Genomic DNA, 17,808 nt, shown 5'->3' with positions numbered 1-17,808 from the left:
CAAACTTCCCCGGCGTACTGAAGGCAGGGACCCTGTAATGAATGGACGACCACCTATGATAGCCTGCGGGCAGACTAAGCCCAACCTTTGACTCCACCATCCAGTGTTACTTATAAAGGCTGTATTGGTGACAGTGGCGTGACAATAGCCCTGCATCTCCTGCAGTATGGCGGGTCGCTGGCCTGAGAGCTCTAGACTGGCACGGAGGATGGGAGGGGGGGGGCCTCCGTGTAGTTTGCAGGGGGGCCCCCTCAAGTTTCGTTACGCCACTGCTGGTGGAACTTTACATTTTAGCCTAAACTTTAGGTAAAGAGGCTGAGCTGTGAGAGTCTTTTGGAAGAGAAATCTAGAGTAAAATAATCTGGACTAAAAATACAAAAATTGTTTTATGTTGTACTCCAAATCAGTGGGAATCCAGTTGATTGATGTTAGCAGATCCTTTTGCCAATCGAACATATATCTGCTATTTTTGTTCAGGCAGAGACAAGAATGCGTTCATGTATAATAAAGGCAGTCCTGGGGTTTAAACAGACTTTTTATCTGTACCTTGACACATTCCTTTTTCCCATTTGAATAACGTACAGTCTTCAACATAACACAAAATCTGATACAGCTTTTCTGAATAATGCAAAAGCAGCAGGTAATAGCGTGAAGGCAGCTTCCTTTCTGTGATGAAATGATCCACACTACATCTGGGATATTTCCTTCTAATTTCTTTTTGCATGGACCATGAATAGCAGACTGCCTATTCTTACTGTGTCATATTTTACACACAGTTTTTTTTTATAGCAACACGTTATCAGTTTTAATATAGGTGCATAATATTCACAACCAACCCAGAACACCGCAGAGACTGTGATACAATACACGTAATGACAGCCATTCAACCCACTTCATCCCTCAGACTCCACACAAAAGCAGTCTCCAGTTCACAATGCTCCCATTTTCCCCATAGCATTCAGTGCTTCTTGGACAACCGCAGGCTATATAAATTGATTTCTCCAGTTTTGCAGAGTGGTCCATGCCCGCCCTTACTTGTTTGGGTAGACATAATTTGTACCCCCTGAACTTGTTGTGTGCATCCTTAGTTGCAGTTAGTGCACTCGCACAGCTACGGATATCGCATCCACACTCTGTACGTACACAGCACTCATCATTTCATCACCTCATACCTTGCACAGCGCATTGGCTGCTTGACACATTGCCTTCTAACCATATCAGATGCCACCCACCAACATAGTCAATTTGAACATCAGGGGTATCCACACGCCAGCCCAAAGGTATGCAATGTATGCATATCTTGAGCGTCAAGCTGCACACGTAGCGTGACGTAGTACAGCCAGATATAGACGAGCGGCGCCTACAACACGCAGTTGTACTGAAGCGTCTTCACTGTTTAAATTATGCATCCCATGCTGTGGGCACTCATGCAGCGGCAGACAGAGTGGACAGGTCATTAGCGTACATGATCCGGCAGGAACAAGCGCATGCCCCAATACTGATACTGCGGCCTGCGTCTGGACCGGTACTTAACGCGCAATGCCACATTCACAATGAGTTCACCACACAATACACCAGAGTCTACTGATCAGCACACAATGCAACGCCTGCAGACTTAGTCTCATTCCTCACTCTCCTGGCTCTGCATCACATCACAGCAGAGCAACGAGTCGAGCTGAATGAGCCACTTACATTGCTGGAAGTGCATGCTGCCATCTGCTCGCTCACCTGGATATCCGGCCGAATTTTATAAAGCATACCAGCAAATCTTGGCGCCACGACTCCTTGCAGTGTATCAAAATGCACAGGAAGTAGTAATGTTGCCAGACACCCTTCGCAAGTCCCTGCTAGTGTCTCTGCCCAACCCTCACTGAGATGTAGAGCTGATTGGGTCTTACGGCCACTTGCAATACTTAACACTGATTACAAAGTGCTGGCGAAAATTTAGACTGGCCCCATTGGTACCTCAGCTGGTACATATAGACCAAAATGGTTTTGTGCTGGCCCTTAGCATGTCATTGAACTTGCTTGGGTTCTTCAGAGAGGCTCATTACTCAGGAGACAATTGGCCACATGCTGGGTGTCTGGTCTTAGACCTAGAGAAGGCATTCGATACCCCAGAGTGGGGGTTCCTCTTTCCCATGTTGCATAGATACGACCTGGGAGCTGAGTACCAGGGCCTTGTTAAGTTGTTACGTACATGTCCAACAGCCAAAATCAAGACAGGTTTTTACATATCAGAGCAAGTCCCTATCGAACGTGGCACAAGGCAGGGTTGCCCGCTCTCCCCTCTGGCCATCGAGCCACAGGCAGAGGCGCTACACAACACTCAAGATGAATGGGGAATCCCCTTAGGGGACGGCACGCACGCAGTCTCGCTTTGTGCCGATGACCTGCTCATATATCTCAGAGATGTTGGCCAATCCTGCACGATAATCGAGAACACGTTGGTCCAATTTGCCTTAGTGTCCAGGCTAAAAGTGAACTGGGACAAGTCATGTCTATACCCCTTTACGGAGACTACCCCAGACCTGCACTTAATCCTCAGTGGCAAATCGGTGCGCTTGTAACTCACTGCTTTCCGATATCTCAGGGTTCATATATATTGAGACCAGCAGGATCTCCTTGAAGGTAACCTGACACGTGCCATCATAGCAGTGCGGGCACAGATGACCTTCTGGAAAACTGTACCACTGGCAGTCATGAGCAGATTTGCACTATTAAAAATGGTGGTCCTACCACGTTTACTTTATCACTTCACAAACTTGCCACTTCAACTTAGGCCGCCGCTGTTCAGGCACCTGGAGTCAGACATGCAACAATTTATTTGGCATTGATCGCGAAGCAGAGAGGCGATGGCTAAAATGATCCGATCGCCAGCTCAGGGAGGCCTATCACTGCCCAACATGGAGCATTACTATTTGGCAGTGCAGCTCCAGTGGGTAGCACGCTGGCTAAACGTGCGGCATCTCGAGGACACAGCAACGCAGGTGCCCGGCTGCACCCAACTCCAGACAGTGGCGCCTTTTCACCCCAGTAGGAAAAGTTGCACGCCCACACAGTTGCTGCTGTGAGTGGTGTATCAGTGCTATCGCCGCTGCCTTCGCCTCACCCACCAGATTATACCATACACACCGTCTCTCCCAATACTAGGCACTCCCAGTGGGCATTGAGCGATATCCAGCGCAGAACTCAGGCAGTGGGACGAAACGGGTATTCTAACAGTGGGGGACTTATACAATGATGGGCAGCTCGTCCCCTTCGAGTGCCTGGCAGAAAGCTCGGGTCTGCCACAAGGCCAGTTCCTCCTTCACGCTGCGATGATCGGTGCGCTTGGCATGCAGTGGGGGAATATAGCGCAGGAGCCCTTCACTCATCTAACCATACAATATTTGCATGAGCTGGGCACTGTTCGTCACCTTACCAAGTGGTTTACAGAATCTCTTAGAGTTCACACGGTGCCGCAATTACTCCCTCTGCGCGCCCACAGGGATAGAGACCTACAGAGGCTCACCACAGACCGAGGATGAGACATATACTTGAAAGTCCCACACGGATCCCCCGCAATACGAGGCTCCGGCTCATCCAATACTATATAATACACAGAGCCTATCTAACGCCGGCAAAAATAAACACATTCTTTGTCCATGCAGGTGCCAAATGCGTGAGATGTAACGAGACAGGAGCAGACCTCTTACATATGTTGTTGACATGGACAGCTATTTTAGCATATTGGGGAGAGGTCACTACGGTGCCTGTCCCAGTGTACAGAGCGAGCATTGGTCTGAACATGGAAAGGGTGCATCCTGGGACTCTAACATATATCTAAGAAACATAAAGTGATGTCTCGGTATATAGATCTAGGTCTTATAGTGGCTATGCGATTACTTACGCGTCGCTGCAAATCCCCTATTCCCACAGCAGCGAAAGCCTGGTATCACTCCCTACTATGCCTCGGCGCAGTCGGAGAGCATAACACTTGGTCGTGTAGATGTGATTGGGCTACGGAAGCAGCAACTGGTGCCTGCATGGGATGCAATCCTATTAGATTTTCTCACAGCATGGCAAGGGCACTAAGAGTCGGCAGCAGACACAACTGCGAGCAATGAGGAGCAGACAGAAACACAGCTGGAGCGCATCTAGGCCCTATAGGACGTAATAACAACACATCTGGTCACTGGCAGGCCCTGGTGTTTACAAGCACACACCATGTATGCGAAGGTGGGTGGCTGGAGCCATTCAATGACGTGTAACTATATTTACCATGTTGGTTGGGGTGATACATATTCACAGTGTACGTGGTTCTTAGATGATGGAGTGCTTGTTGTTCAACATAATTGATCATGTTGATTGCAGTTAAGTTTTTCTTTTTTCTAACCCTATTATTTTTTTCCTATTAAGCATTAAGACATTACACCATTTCATTACGTACTGGACTTGCAACATAGCACCAATGGCCAAGCTGTGAAATGCCATAAACACATTGAATTGTCAAATGATATTATGCAAATAGTGATGTATAACATGCATACTGGCTGTTATGTAATGTTCATAAAATCATAATAATAATAATAATAAAAACAGATGTAAACAAAAATCAAGCACCGTATACAGTAGATCTTATTTTGGCTTTATGAGAGTCGCTGGCTGATACTATTCTTAAATACATGATTTTGGGGCAGTGCACAAATGCACAGAGACATATGATTTGAAATCAATGTATAAAGGTAATTTACTTGACTCTAGTCACAAAATGTAATCAATTCAGAGTATAACAACAATGTACTTAAATTACAGAATTAATGCTTTGTAAGCCTAATCTTATAATATCATTAGCGTTATTATTGCACTGTTGTCCCTGACACTATCGCAGTCTCGAGCAGCTTCTAAAGGAGATCTTAATTTGCATTCTAAGAGTTTATTGGAGTTAATTTTTCCTGAACACAAGAGTTTAGTGCAAATGCGCAAAATGTGCAAAAACGTGCACTATCTTCACTGACACTAAAACAGAATCTAATAGTCTCCACTCTTAATTTTGCCTTATTAAAAATAGTTTGCAAATACTTTTTTCTTAAATACAAGAGTTTGGGGCAAATCCATAAAACTTGCAGAAGAGATTCGGTTGTGAGCCCACAGAGTCGACAAACTTTTTTGTCTTTGAATTGTGGGTTCCATTTCTTCTCAAGTTCATAGATAAAGATATTAACCAATCTGAAATTAAAAAAAAAACATTTTAACTTACCCAGGCAGCTTTGAGCCTAAATACTCTTGGCTCTGCAAGGAATGGGTATCAAAGACTAAGTCCATGTGATTGTATTGTTTAGCCTGAGCCAAGTCAGACTCCCTCTGTCGAAGAGTAAAAGTTCCATGGAGTAGATTTTTCTGGGACAATCGATTTAGCTGTGCCAGTGACTCTAGGTCGTGTAGTTTGTAAATTTCTATGTTTGAGGGTAGGACATGGAACTCTAAGTCGTTGTTTTACTTGCTTCCTTATGGATTAAGAATTTTAATGATGATGGATCCGCTCTTGCACAGTTACAGAAGTAGCTCAAAGTGCTTCTGTAATAAAGTAATAGTAGAAATTTTAGACTTAATTCTTGCCTGATGACAGGTTGAGGTTTTAAGTTTCCCTCTACGCCCCAAAACTTCTCAAAACGTCAACCTCCCCCATCTCAGGGCCTGTATTACGTCCTATTGGATTTCCCAGTATTCTGATGATGTATTCTTAATTTTCCAGCATCATTCTGGGAAACAAATGAGGAAGAATAGATCACCAGCGTCTGTGTAGACAGACACACACACACTATTTTAAAAATGTTCAACCAGTGTCCAGTGTATAAAATTATGATACTATGTTTTCCAACTTTTTCTCTTTGATTTTTCCGTTCTCCTACTCACTTCACATATGAGCACTTTCTCTTTGCACCCTTTTCTGGAGCAACTGCCTATTGATACATTTTGAAATGTCATATTGACTCTGCTTTTCTAAAAAGAGAATATAAAAAAAGATTTTGTATACAGAATACAGCTATTGCGTCTTTTTCTCTGGTGTGACTTGATGAAAGTTTGGTTCTTTCCTGTGTAAACAATTATGTGAATGAATTTGTTAGTGACTCAGCCAATTCATTTTCTATAGTCACATCCTCTTTGTCTACCCCAAGTGCCAATTTCACTAAGAGCATGTTATTCACTCACAGTATTCTGGAAGAAACTGATGACATGGTCGTTTCCATCAGTATAACTTGATGATCAGCATAAATTCAAGATCCCGGCTGTCTGTGCAGCTGTTGGATCAGACAGAGCATCTGTTTTGGTGAGGAAGCCAGCTCTGGGAAACCTAACAAGGAAGCAATGCGCCTTACAAGTTACTATAACATAACACCCTTTGGAATGTAATACTGAACAGCCATTGGTCTAGAGTCGATATATCACTGTATCCTAGTACTTGCAAATCAGAACTGTAAAATTCAACCTTGCTGCAATGTGAAGGTTCAGTAGGATATGCGTGTCTTTCTCAATATTGAACGTTTTCTATATTTCAGGGCATTGCTGTTTCATCTAAAAAGAGAAAACACTTGCAAATTAATGACAAAGGAGATAATCAGTTAATAGTTGATGCAGGGCCGTCACCAGACCAGCAAAACGTGACAAGGTATTTCATATTTACATGTCTGTTGTGTCTAATTATATATTTGTCACCTTATCCATTAGCTTCAATTGTTTAAATGTTTCTCATTTGAGAGATGTTTTAAGGTATGGGCAAAGTGGGCTCTGGCCCAGAGCCCCAGCCTTTCAAGAGGCCCCCTGATAGAGCAAACTCTGTTCTGCAGAGAGTCTTGCCATGATGGCCTTGAATATTTCTTAAACAGATTTGTTTAAAATATTGCTTTCATTTAATTTATTTTTCATGTGTGCAGACATTTTGCAGAGAAATGTTGAGTTTATGTTTCATGCAACATCCATAAAAAAAGTTTCTTTAAGCTCAACATTGCACCTTATTTATGAGAAATTGAAGGGGTCACAATTTTGCCCAGGGCTCCCAAAATCCTTAAAATATCCCTGTCAACAACGAATGCAGTCTAGACTTCCACACTGGTGCATAACAGAGCCCTCTTGGGTGGGACTTAGGGGTGTTCTAAATACTGCTAGTGTGAGGTGGTAGCTTAGTAAGGAATAAAGAGGCAACTTTACTGTGCAAGGAATATTATGGGTCCAATCTCCTCGTGCTACAAACTGCTACTTTCCAGTAATCCTTATAAATGTGCTGTATTAATTAATTTATTTTCCAGTGGTAGTAGACAAACTCAAATATAGATAATTTTTTTAAACCAGCCAAAATTAATGCGCATGCTCTCAGAATCAAATGCTCATTGAAAAATGCTGCCCAAAACATATTTTCTTTTAAATTATGGAACACCATACTACAAACCTATATAAACAGCCGTCCACCGTTTTGAAGTCAGTGGTACACCCAGTTCCTACGTGACACCATTAGGAGCGGAGAAATGCCAGGCTCAGCCAGTTGGAAACACTGCCATCTAGCAACCGAAGTAGGTATATAATTATAAAAATATATATATAAAATAGAAATAGTAGAAAATGTCCTGAACATATATTTAGGCCGTTTTTTCACAAATATGTTTTAGCTTTTCAAAATAATTACTCCAGTGGCCTAGAGAAGTTCCCTTTGCTATTCCACAACTCCAGAAGGTAAAAAACCAAAAATTCACACCACACTACTGAATTGAAAGTGTTTTTTTGCTTTTTTTTCTCAAAATATGCCACTTCGAATTTATTTCTCAACAAACTATTTCCTTGACATTTAAAAAAAACAAACTAACATTTGGTAAACACCCTACAGAATAACTGAGGGCCCTTGTTGTAGACTGCCTTGCATGTTTTAAATATTGATGTAACTGTACAAGGGACTATTTCTCAGAGCTGGTGCTGGACAGTGTCTGGGGGTAAAATTTGTATTCTTACTTCACTGGCTGCCTGCCTCAGTAAAGATACTAGAGATTGTCTGCTGGGCAAAATCACTATTTTAAAACCACTGTGTATTTACTTCAGGGAAGGTGCTGGACTTTGTTAGGGGGGTACAAAAGGGGGTGGTGATGGACGGAGCATCTGAATTAATCAAACACTTACACCCAGTCAAAAGATCTGGGTTTAATCCATCACCGTTCTTTAGCCCACTCTGCCACCCCAGTTCAGACATGGCTATATGCAAATCAGTCTGACCCTGTGCCTCATGGGAACAGTCCAGCCCGAACTGCCAGCCATGTCTTCCCTGGACCGGAAACAAGCTTCCGAGGACCGGTTTCTGGCATTCCAGCCATCTTCAGCCCGGCTTGCTTGAATCCAGTGGCAAAGTGAGCAAGGGCCTCACGTCTGAGCATACCCTGCCACACTTATGGCGGCCAAAAGCGGTACAAAAGGGGGTATGCTCAGACGTGAGTCCCTTGCTCACTTGGGAGCATCAAGGGCAGTACCTGCATGGCATGCACTGGTGCAGTCCTTGCCGTACAGGTACTGGGGTGCATGCGCACGGTGGGGGGGCACAACATGTGCCCCCCCGCTTGCATTCCATGGCCCTGAAGCAACAGGAGGTCCACCATGCATATGGTGGCCTCAAAAACGCCACATCACCGCCAGTTCTGTCGGAACCCTTCTCGGTTGGCAGGGGAAAGAGGCAGGGGCGTCCCCTGCTCTTTTCTCTGGTGATGGAGCCCATGGCGACCTTGATACGATGAACGAGCATGTGGGCCCTTTATGAGGACGATGTCCTCATTTACTTAGCGGACCTCGCCCAGTCAGGCCCCCACTGTCTCCATATCCTACAATCCTTTGAACAGGCTTCAGGCCTCCTGCTGAACCTCGCCAAGTCGGTCCTGGTCCCTCTCCACTTATCTCAGGAGTGCTTTGATTGGCAGTCCAACATACCACTCCGCCGCCAATCGTTCAAGTATCTGGGGATTTGGGTGACTCTACTCCCCAAACTTAGCTGGGCCCTCAATGGCACTCCCCTGGTGAAGAGGGCTAAGGCTGACCTCCAAAAATGGCAAGCACTGGCCCTGAATCCCATGGAGAGAGTCGCCCTCTTCAAAATGATGGTTCTCCCCAGGTTCCTTTACATTCTTCAGAACACTCCCTCTGATTACCAAGGAACTGGTTTTGCAAACTGGATAGCATGGCCAACAAGTTCCTCTGGGGGAAAGGAAAGGTCCGCCTGCCTCTGAACACTGTTGGAAGGGCGATCTCAGAGGGCCAGGTGGTGCTCACCCAACCACCCCAGGACCCACCTCTCCCACAGATCTTGCCGAGTCTTATCGTGAGGTCCTCACCGGGGAGGACTTCGGGTCTAGGATCGTACACACTGAGCTCACACCACACTTACGAACAGACACCACACCGTTGAATTTCAATGACAAGTTCTTTATATGCAGTAAAAAGAAGAAAGCACTCTTATGTACAGAATGATCGAGGGATCACAGAGTCTCTGAGGATTCGGGAAGAGGGAAGCGGGACAGTCTTTAGCCTTTGGGCCAGTACGAGGCGTACCCTACGCACAGCTCTCAATCCTCGAGCCGGGGGATACGGGATGATGGTTGTACTGGCTGCTTCACTCACGTCGAGTCGGCTCGGGTCGTGATGGTGGTCTCGACGGTCCAGCCGGACCAGAGTACTCCTCGAGCCGCGACGAGGTCAGCAGGGCTCGGTACGGAGAAAGTCTTGAGGAGCCGCGACAGCGTCAGCAGGACTCAGGTGGTCACTAGTTCAAGCTTGAGCCGCGACAGCGTCAGCAGGGCTCCGAGGTCTTTGCAAGTCGGGCCGCGACAGCGTCAGCAGGGCTCCGATGGTTGCGAGTTCAGCTCGAGCCGCGACAGCGTCAGCAGGGCTCTGAGGTCTTGGCAAGGTCGAGCCGCGACAGCGTCAGCAGGGCTCCGATGGTTACGAGTTCAGCTCGAGCCGCGACAGCGTCAGCAGGGCTCAAGTGGTTACGAGTTCAGCTCGAGCCGCGATAGCGTCAGCAGGGCTCAGGGGGTTCAATTCCTTGTTGCGAAGAGGGAGCCGCGACAGCGTCAGCAGGGCTCAGTGATGCGAGGTTGAGTTCGTCTCAGGGTCAGCCGCGATCAGATCAGCAGGGCTTCAGGTCCAAGATACAACTGCCCGCTAGTTGTCGAGCGGGCTCAGATATAGTCCATTGGCCCTTTGATGTCCGGACCCTCGCAGGAGGAGGTCTCATGCCCTGGGGGACTGGTCGTTGGCGAGGTCCGGCGGTTGGCTCTTTGATCCTTTGACGATGGGTCCCAGACGCCAGCGGGTCTGGAGCCAGCACTGTAGGAGGCCAGAGGTGTGAACGAAACTGGCCCACAAGGGAAGGCCAGAGGTGTGACAGATACCGGTCTCTCAGGGGAGGCCGGAGGTGCCATCGAAACTCCCTGGCTTATCTCACTCGGGGAGCCCTTTACCCCCCAGCAGGGACTGGCGCGCCTTTGGAGTCTGGGTTTCGCTGGGGCCGGGGTCACGCTAGGCCCAGGGAGACAGGGATCTCGGGAAGGGAAAATGGCGGCCGGGCCTTGTGGGGCATGCAATGGTTAGGCGCTCGAGCCGGGAGTGGGACGGGATAGTCAGGCCTGGTCGTTGGTTACGAGGGTCGGGCTTATCGGGAGTTGGAGGACCAGGCTCGGGGTGCAGGCTACGCTAACGGGGAGGCTGCGCAGGGGACTCAGGGTGCAGGCCTGCGCTCGCAGGGTGTGGAGGGACAGAAGCGGACCGCGCCACGAGGCCGGGTCCAACAAACACCTATAGGATTCCTTCATTTGACGGGATCCTGGGGATGACCCACTTATATCTGTATTATCTCGCCACGCGCCTGCTATCCATACACGATTGGTTCAACGAGGGCTGGTCTGATCCGTCGTATAGGCTGGAATTAAGTGAGTTGGGTCTGACCAGGGTCCAGTCTATGCTGTACGGAGACCCTATCCCATCCCAATTGCCAGAGGTGACGCGCTCCGCGTTGCTGGCCTGGCGGACAGCGCTGCGGCACACTAAGTGAACACATACCCTGACTCAGTGCACACCCCTGTGGCAGGGGACCTGGCTCAAGGAGGTGAATGGGCTGCAAGGCTTCCGATCCTGGTACCTTACAGGCATTTTACAGCTGGGAGATGTGTGGGTGGGTGATCATATGCGCTCCTTCACGGAATTTCAGACCAGATATTCCCTGGATCGGTCACAGCTCTACCGATACCTACAGTTGTGACATGGTCTCCACGCACATCTCACGACAGGCACACGGCGTCCGGACCATAGCCTGCCTGAGGGACAGATTATGCTGGGGGACTTGGGGAAAGGTGGCATTTCCCGCATTTACCGAACATTGATCAATAACACCCCTACTTCTCTAGACAGATTGCGTGCCCAATGGGAGGAGTGGGTGGTTACTCTGGTGGAGGAAGGCTGGCGTGATGCCCTTATGGCTCCCAGGACGGTCACCGCCTCTGCCAGGCTATGCATGGTTTAACTATATAATCTACACGCCGCCTACCTCACCCCTGTTCACCCGGCAGGACTTTGCCCGACCCCCACTTGCACTAGGTGCGGCCACGAACCAGCTGACTTTCTCCATATGGTATGGGCCTGGCCACGCTTGGCACGATTTTGGGGGGACATTGAGGAGGAACTGACTGAAATACTGGGGTGAAAGGTCCCATACGATCCAAAACACACGATTCTGGACATTACCAACGGGCTAGACGGATCTAGAAATGATAAACTGTTTTTTACTACGGCCATGGTGGTGGCTAAGAGGGACATAGCGGCCTCCTGGAAGTCCCCTGACCCCCCAGGTGTCGGACGGTGGCTGACCTGGGTTGACTGGTGTGCCACACAAGAAAAGACTATGTATGAGGCAGGAGGGTGTCATAAGAAATATCGAAGGGTCTGTGGGGGGAATGGTCTAATCTCAAGGGGATTGCCTATATGCATTTCGTTTTGTGTTCACCATCATTGTAGAATGGGTTGGTCAAAGCACTAACTATACTCTTGGGTTCTTATGGTGTTGTGCTAAATGGCTGGTGTCTTTTGTTAAATCTATACAAATTTGTTTATCAAAAAATACTATTGTTCGCCAACTAGAAAGAAAGTTACTGTGTATTTAAAAAAAATATGAAGATATTGTAAAATGCATTTTTGATCTTTTTGAAACAGCAAAGAACCACTCTTCCTTCAGCAAGCCTAAAATCTAAAATCGTCAGGCATTAAAATGCACTTAAATTAACTATTAACCTAATCCAAGTATTTTTTATCAGCTAAAAAGATAATAAATATTTCAATTTCTTCATTAATCAGGGCTTTTAAACTCTTTCCTTTTTTCACACAGCACAGTAATTAACAATGATTTTTTCTTTCTCTTAGCAGGTAAAATAACATATGTCAAAAATGCATAAAAACAAATGGGGGCATATTTCGGTTTAATTATTTTTTTGCAGACCTAACAGCAATGGCATCAGCTCACCAGGCTACTTTTGTTAAATCAAGGAAAGGCAAACAATTATTAAAGTATGAGGGCTATCTCTACTGTATGGAGAGGGTGACTGAGCCCAGGAGTGATTGGAGGTGCATGCAATATTTCTCTTCCCATTGCACAGGCAGAGCTGTTACTCTGGAAGACACCTTTGTTAGGACAACTGAGCTTAGATACCTCTACAGTGAAAACTGAAGTGTCTTCACATGTACAATATATGAAACAACTAGCATGTACCTTCAATAAGCTAGTAGCCCACCATACGTAACCATAGGAGAATGGTTCAGAGGCAAAAACTGGCAAGTAATCACCATTGTGTAACTCCCCCGAACCTATGGCGATATTAACAGCCCCGCTCCCCAATTAACTGTGACTTTCTCTGAAAAACCTTTCCTCTTGCATGACAATGAAAAACCCTCAGAAAAGACTCTTAATTTTTTAGCCCAAACCATAACCTAGCTACTCTGGAGAATAGTCAGATTTGGATGATGGATGGGACATTTGTCAACACCCCATCCATTCACACAAATTTACACTATTCATGCAAACATAAATAACACAACTGTTCGACAAGTTTAAGCCTTACTCCCTAACAAGCGATCTTTAACTTCCACTGAGTTTTTAACAGTGATCTAATCCAAAACGTCCCAGAAAGGTTGAATTGACATTGATTAATACTGTTATAAGATTGTACCCGGATACCTAAATGCAAGGATTTTTTTTCACTTTTCACATGCATATTGGCAAAAAATTCAAAAACATCCTTAGTTGAGGATTATTCACAAGCAGTAAACAGCAGTATGAGTTGAAAAAGTTCACTGAGTTATGCTTTGTTCCACCTGACAGTGTAGATGAATTTTACACTTCTATTACTGATTCAGAAATTTGTACACAAAACGAAGAAAAATTGGCAACTTTACTAAATTACTTTGAAGATACGTGGATTGGCCGTCTAAGCAAGTAGGGTCGCAGAAGGAAGCCATGATTTCCCATTGAATGATGAATCTGCTACACAACCTGTTTAGAAGGTGGTACAAAGACTAACAATGCCATAGAGGATGGCACAATTTCTTCAACAAATCAATTGGCAAATGTAGGATTAGGAGTAGGATCTGCTTACTATGGGTACCCCCACTTTTTGCCGGTGCTTCACTGTTTTTCGACTTTAGTCTGGATGGGGCCCTGCTATCCAGGACCCCAGCCTTGCTGCTTCCTCTCTAAGTTGATTGCAAGTACTTTAGGTACACTCCAGTTTCGTTACTGGGGTACCCCTGTGAGTCCCTTGTATATGGTACACCAGGTACTCAGGGCATAGGTACCTAAGAGGCCTACCATGGGCTGCAGCATGTATTATGCCACCCCTGGGAAGCCTTCCAAAATGACACCCCAGGACTGCTACTGCAGCCTGGATAAGGTGGTGCATGCACCCCTTACTATGATATAGGTTTCCTATATCTACCTTAAATCACTGCACATAGAAACCTATCAGTCACCCCTATGGCAGGCCTTATCAATCATGAAGGCAGGGTGCTTGGTTTCGTGTGAAAGGGTGCCCATGCATGAGCTGGGCCCCTCTGCAGCTTTCGGAGCCTATTCTCTGAGGCTGTTCTGTGATGCAGCCAGACCATATACTCTTAAATGCATTATAAGCTTGCAGTAAATGCTAACTTTGGAATGGCTGCATGGAAACATGTTGTGTTTGTTGTCAAACACTTTGGAATCCTACCCCCTGACAGTCCTGGCGGCGGGGATAGAATTCCACCCTTCTAGAGGGAGACATATGTACACACCGGTCTACCCGGTAACAAGTTTAAAGAGCCCTGGCATCACAAAATGGATGCTGCAGCCACAGACACAAGTTCGGCCCCCTGCTGCTGACCGAAACTCCGGCAGGGGAGGCCTGAACAATAGGTTTCCTGTCACAGGGAGGTTTAACCACCTCCCAGACAGGCCTTAGTGGATTGGGGCTGGGTGGGTGCACTCTGAGAGTGCTTTGACGTCCGCACTGGGGCACATTTGGTGTCCCTGGGCATAGCTCAGTTCAAACCGGTTGCAGGGGCTACCAGGCCCTGCTCTGGGGTGAAACTGGACAGAAGAAATGGGTGTAGCTACCCCTCTTTCCAGACCCTCCAATAGGTGGGTCCCCAGAGTATGTCCAACCCCTTTCTTAGGTATAAGTAAGGAACCCCTGGCTACAGGACTTTAGATTACACCTGGACGAAACTCTGCTACAGAAATCTCAGAACTTCGACGCTCTACTAAAGACTAGAGGACGGATGAATCACCCTTGGGGTCAAGGAGTGACTCCTGTGCTTGGCAGGCACCAACAAAGCATTTGCCGGTCTGCATCTCTGAAGCTCCCGCCGGACTCCGAAGTATTTGCAGCCCAGGAAGAGGATTTCCAGACTTCTCAGAGGCCAAACCGAGTCCCCAGCAAAGCTGAGACCCGCAACCCTGGTTAGTGACGTGGAACCCGGAACCCTTGGACACTGTGCACATTTGCAAGTGCATTGACTTCTCGACGTCTCTTGAAATTGTGCTTTGGGTTACTTGTAGCCCAAGCCCCGAGCACCTTTTGCATTGAAGATTGAGGGCCTACACTCCACGAGTGTTCCATGAGCCCGCTTCTTGCATTCCCGCTCGAGGCTCCTTCGCGATCCCTGGTCCATGGACTGGTGGGTCCCTATGAAGGCTACTCTGATTTTCCTTGGGCTGGTTGCTCCAGACGTGCCCTGACTCCCCACCGTGTGGTGAGTCCCTCGGACCTTGCTGGTCCACACCAAAGCATTTCTTTACTTTCTGCGTGGGTTGCTGTTGCCAAGACTTGTTGGGTCCAATCCGGTCACCGACACCGCATCACTCGACATCCTTCGTGGGACAGCTCGATTCCAGATCCTGGTCGTCATCGACGCCTCCTGGTCCTCGTGGCTGAAGAATCAAACTTCTCCACTTTCACCTGAAATCACCTGACATCGGTGGGCATTCGGCTATCGTGCCCCTGGTCACTGGCAAGTGACTCAGACTCTGTCCCCTCTGCTTTCAGGTTCTTCTCATCTTTGATCCAGGCTTGGAACACACCGGACACTTTCCTCTTCGACGGCAGCAGCATTTTGCAGCAGATCGCCATTGAAAATGACAACGATTCCCGGCCCCAAAAGACACCTTTGCACCCGGCTTCTCTGGGTGAGGTAACTCGAGTACTCCGGTGCTCCCGTGGGTGTTGGCCCTAGAACCCCTTAAGTCTAAAGGGATTTGCTCAAAGTCCTCTTCTAAGTGTCCTTTATGTTTAAATTTCCCACTGCCACTTTCCCCAAAGAAGCTAACGGTGATTCGCAGCTGTGTTCGCACTCTGCACGTGCCCCCCGTGGGTCGCCTGTGTCACTACCTTGGGTGGTTCCTGGTGGTCCCAGCGATTCTACAGGCACTAGGCCTTGTGTCTAATCAAGTTGTGGTTCTTATACCACTTTCGTAATATATGGTTTGGTACTCCCCTAGGGCTCAACGTATATTGTGCTAATTTACTGTGTGATAGTAAGTGTAACTTATGTGTTTGACCCTAGCCTCATAAAGAGACTAGTAGGGTGTGTTTAGAATAAATACATATATTTTATATATATATACTTGGTGTGGTTCTCCTTTCATTTGGTCATTCACGAGATTATAGACTGGTAAAACAAACTGCTTTACATTCCTTCAAGACTTAGCCTGAAGGCTGCTCTCCATAGCTACCACTAGGATAGCTTTCAATAAAGGTTGTCTTTAACCTATCACCTCTAAGTGGTTGTTCAGACTGGTGCAAGGTGCCCACTATAACTAGTGGACAGCATATGCTAGGCCAATTTCTCCCAGCACACATCACCCGAATCTTTATCATTTCTTGGAAACTTTGAAGAAGGAACAAAACTTCCAAGAAATGAGACTCCTCCAGTCACTGTCAGGTATCCTGAACCCACGAGTGTTAAAAAGGAGTAAATAAATGTGTGAAAGGCTATTGGATAAAATGTAACACTTTTCATTGATGGTGGCTTCAGACTACCTAGACAGTCTGGCAGGCATATTACATTTCTAACCCTTACTAACAACTACCTACATTACTTCCAGTTTTAAAAATTCATTACAATTCAATTGATATTTTTGCAATTCTTTAAAATCTAAATGTAAGGAATGTTTGGTTTCCTACTTGTACCTGTCTTCTTTTTTTGAAACCTTGGTGACTTCTTAAATCCTACTGTCACTAAGAGTCTCCTTTATTCCAATACTCCATACAAGCAAATTACCAGGCAACCCAAAAATTACATCCTGGAAAATATGGCTACTACAACAAAGCCATTATTCTTAAAAACGCAAAACCAAAATGCATACACATTCCTCCAAACATCCATCATCGTTTTAAAGCAGCCGCCATTTTCTTGACCAGTCCTCTTCTCTCTGTCAAGAAGAAATCCGCTTTTGTAATACGAAGAATATGGAAATCCGTTTGTAAAAAGTACAAACACCAATTCCCTCATTGATAAAAAATTAAAAGATATCTAATGCTTTACTATTCCCCAAAAATTGACCAGGTGAAAATGAGATAGTATTTATGATTTTCCAAATATAGCTGTATGCACCTGATTAAAAAACGCAACGCCCCAAAAAATCAAAATGTTACTTTTATTCGGAATAGGTTTTGAAAAGTGATACACATTCCTTTACCCACTTTTTTAAACCATTTGTGAACACATACAGTAATACAGTAAAAAGACTACAGAGCAACACCACACCAGCTTAAAGACATGAGTGATCTTTATCTAAACCCAAACAAGACCAAATGACAAAAATCCACAATACAGTAATACAAATATTACTTTCAGATGGTAGAAATAGTTAAGTTCAAAGCAAATTGCAGATGCAACACTTTACACACAAACTACCTTGAATGCCTCACGCACAAAAACAAAAAAGGCTGCAGGGAAGGTGATGCGTCAGTACCTTACACTCAGGGAAGGTGATATGCCGGTTCCTTGCTCCCAGGGAGGTGACGCGTTGGTTTCTTACCGGAGAGGAGGTGATGCGTCGGTTTCTTACTGTGTGGGGAAGTGATGCATCTGTTTCTTACTGCGTCCCACAATGATGCGCCAAACTTGGCGCCTCAATGCGATGTGACTATCCGGAATGATGTGTGGATTCTTGCAGCCCCACAGCAGGGCGTGCGTCGTAATCGGTGCTGGAATCTTGGACTTCATTGCACTTGTTGCGGCGTGCAGCGATTTGTCGAGCCGCAGCAGGCGCTGCAA

The 17,808-nt window shown here is 46.3% G+C and overlaps 1 long non-coding RNA gene across 4 annotated transcripts in view; it reads left to right on the top strand.

The window, feature by feature from the left end:
- LOC144784542 (uncharacterized) overlaps window positions 1-17,808 on the top strand; it is a 346,194-nt gene that overhangs the window by 43,852 nt on the left and 284,534 nt on the right. For all 4 annotated transcript variants that reach the window (XR_013601674.1, XR_013601676.1, XR_013601675.1 and 1 more), the window contains one exon: window positions 6,543-6,652. This is a non-coding gene — a long non-coding RNA (uncharacterized LOC144784542). The remainder of the gene's footprint in view (window positions 1-6,542; window positions 6,653-17,808) is intronic.

This window comes from Lissotriton helveticus, chromosome 10 (assembly GCF_964261635.1).
Source record: "Lissotriton helveticus chromosome 10, aLisHel1.1, whole genome shotgun sequence".
NCBI lineage: Eukaryota > Metazoa > Chordata > Amphibia > Caudata > Salamandridae > Lissotriton > Lissotriton helveticus.
This window is presented reverse-complemented; position numbering and strand designations above follow the sequence as displayed.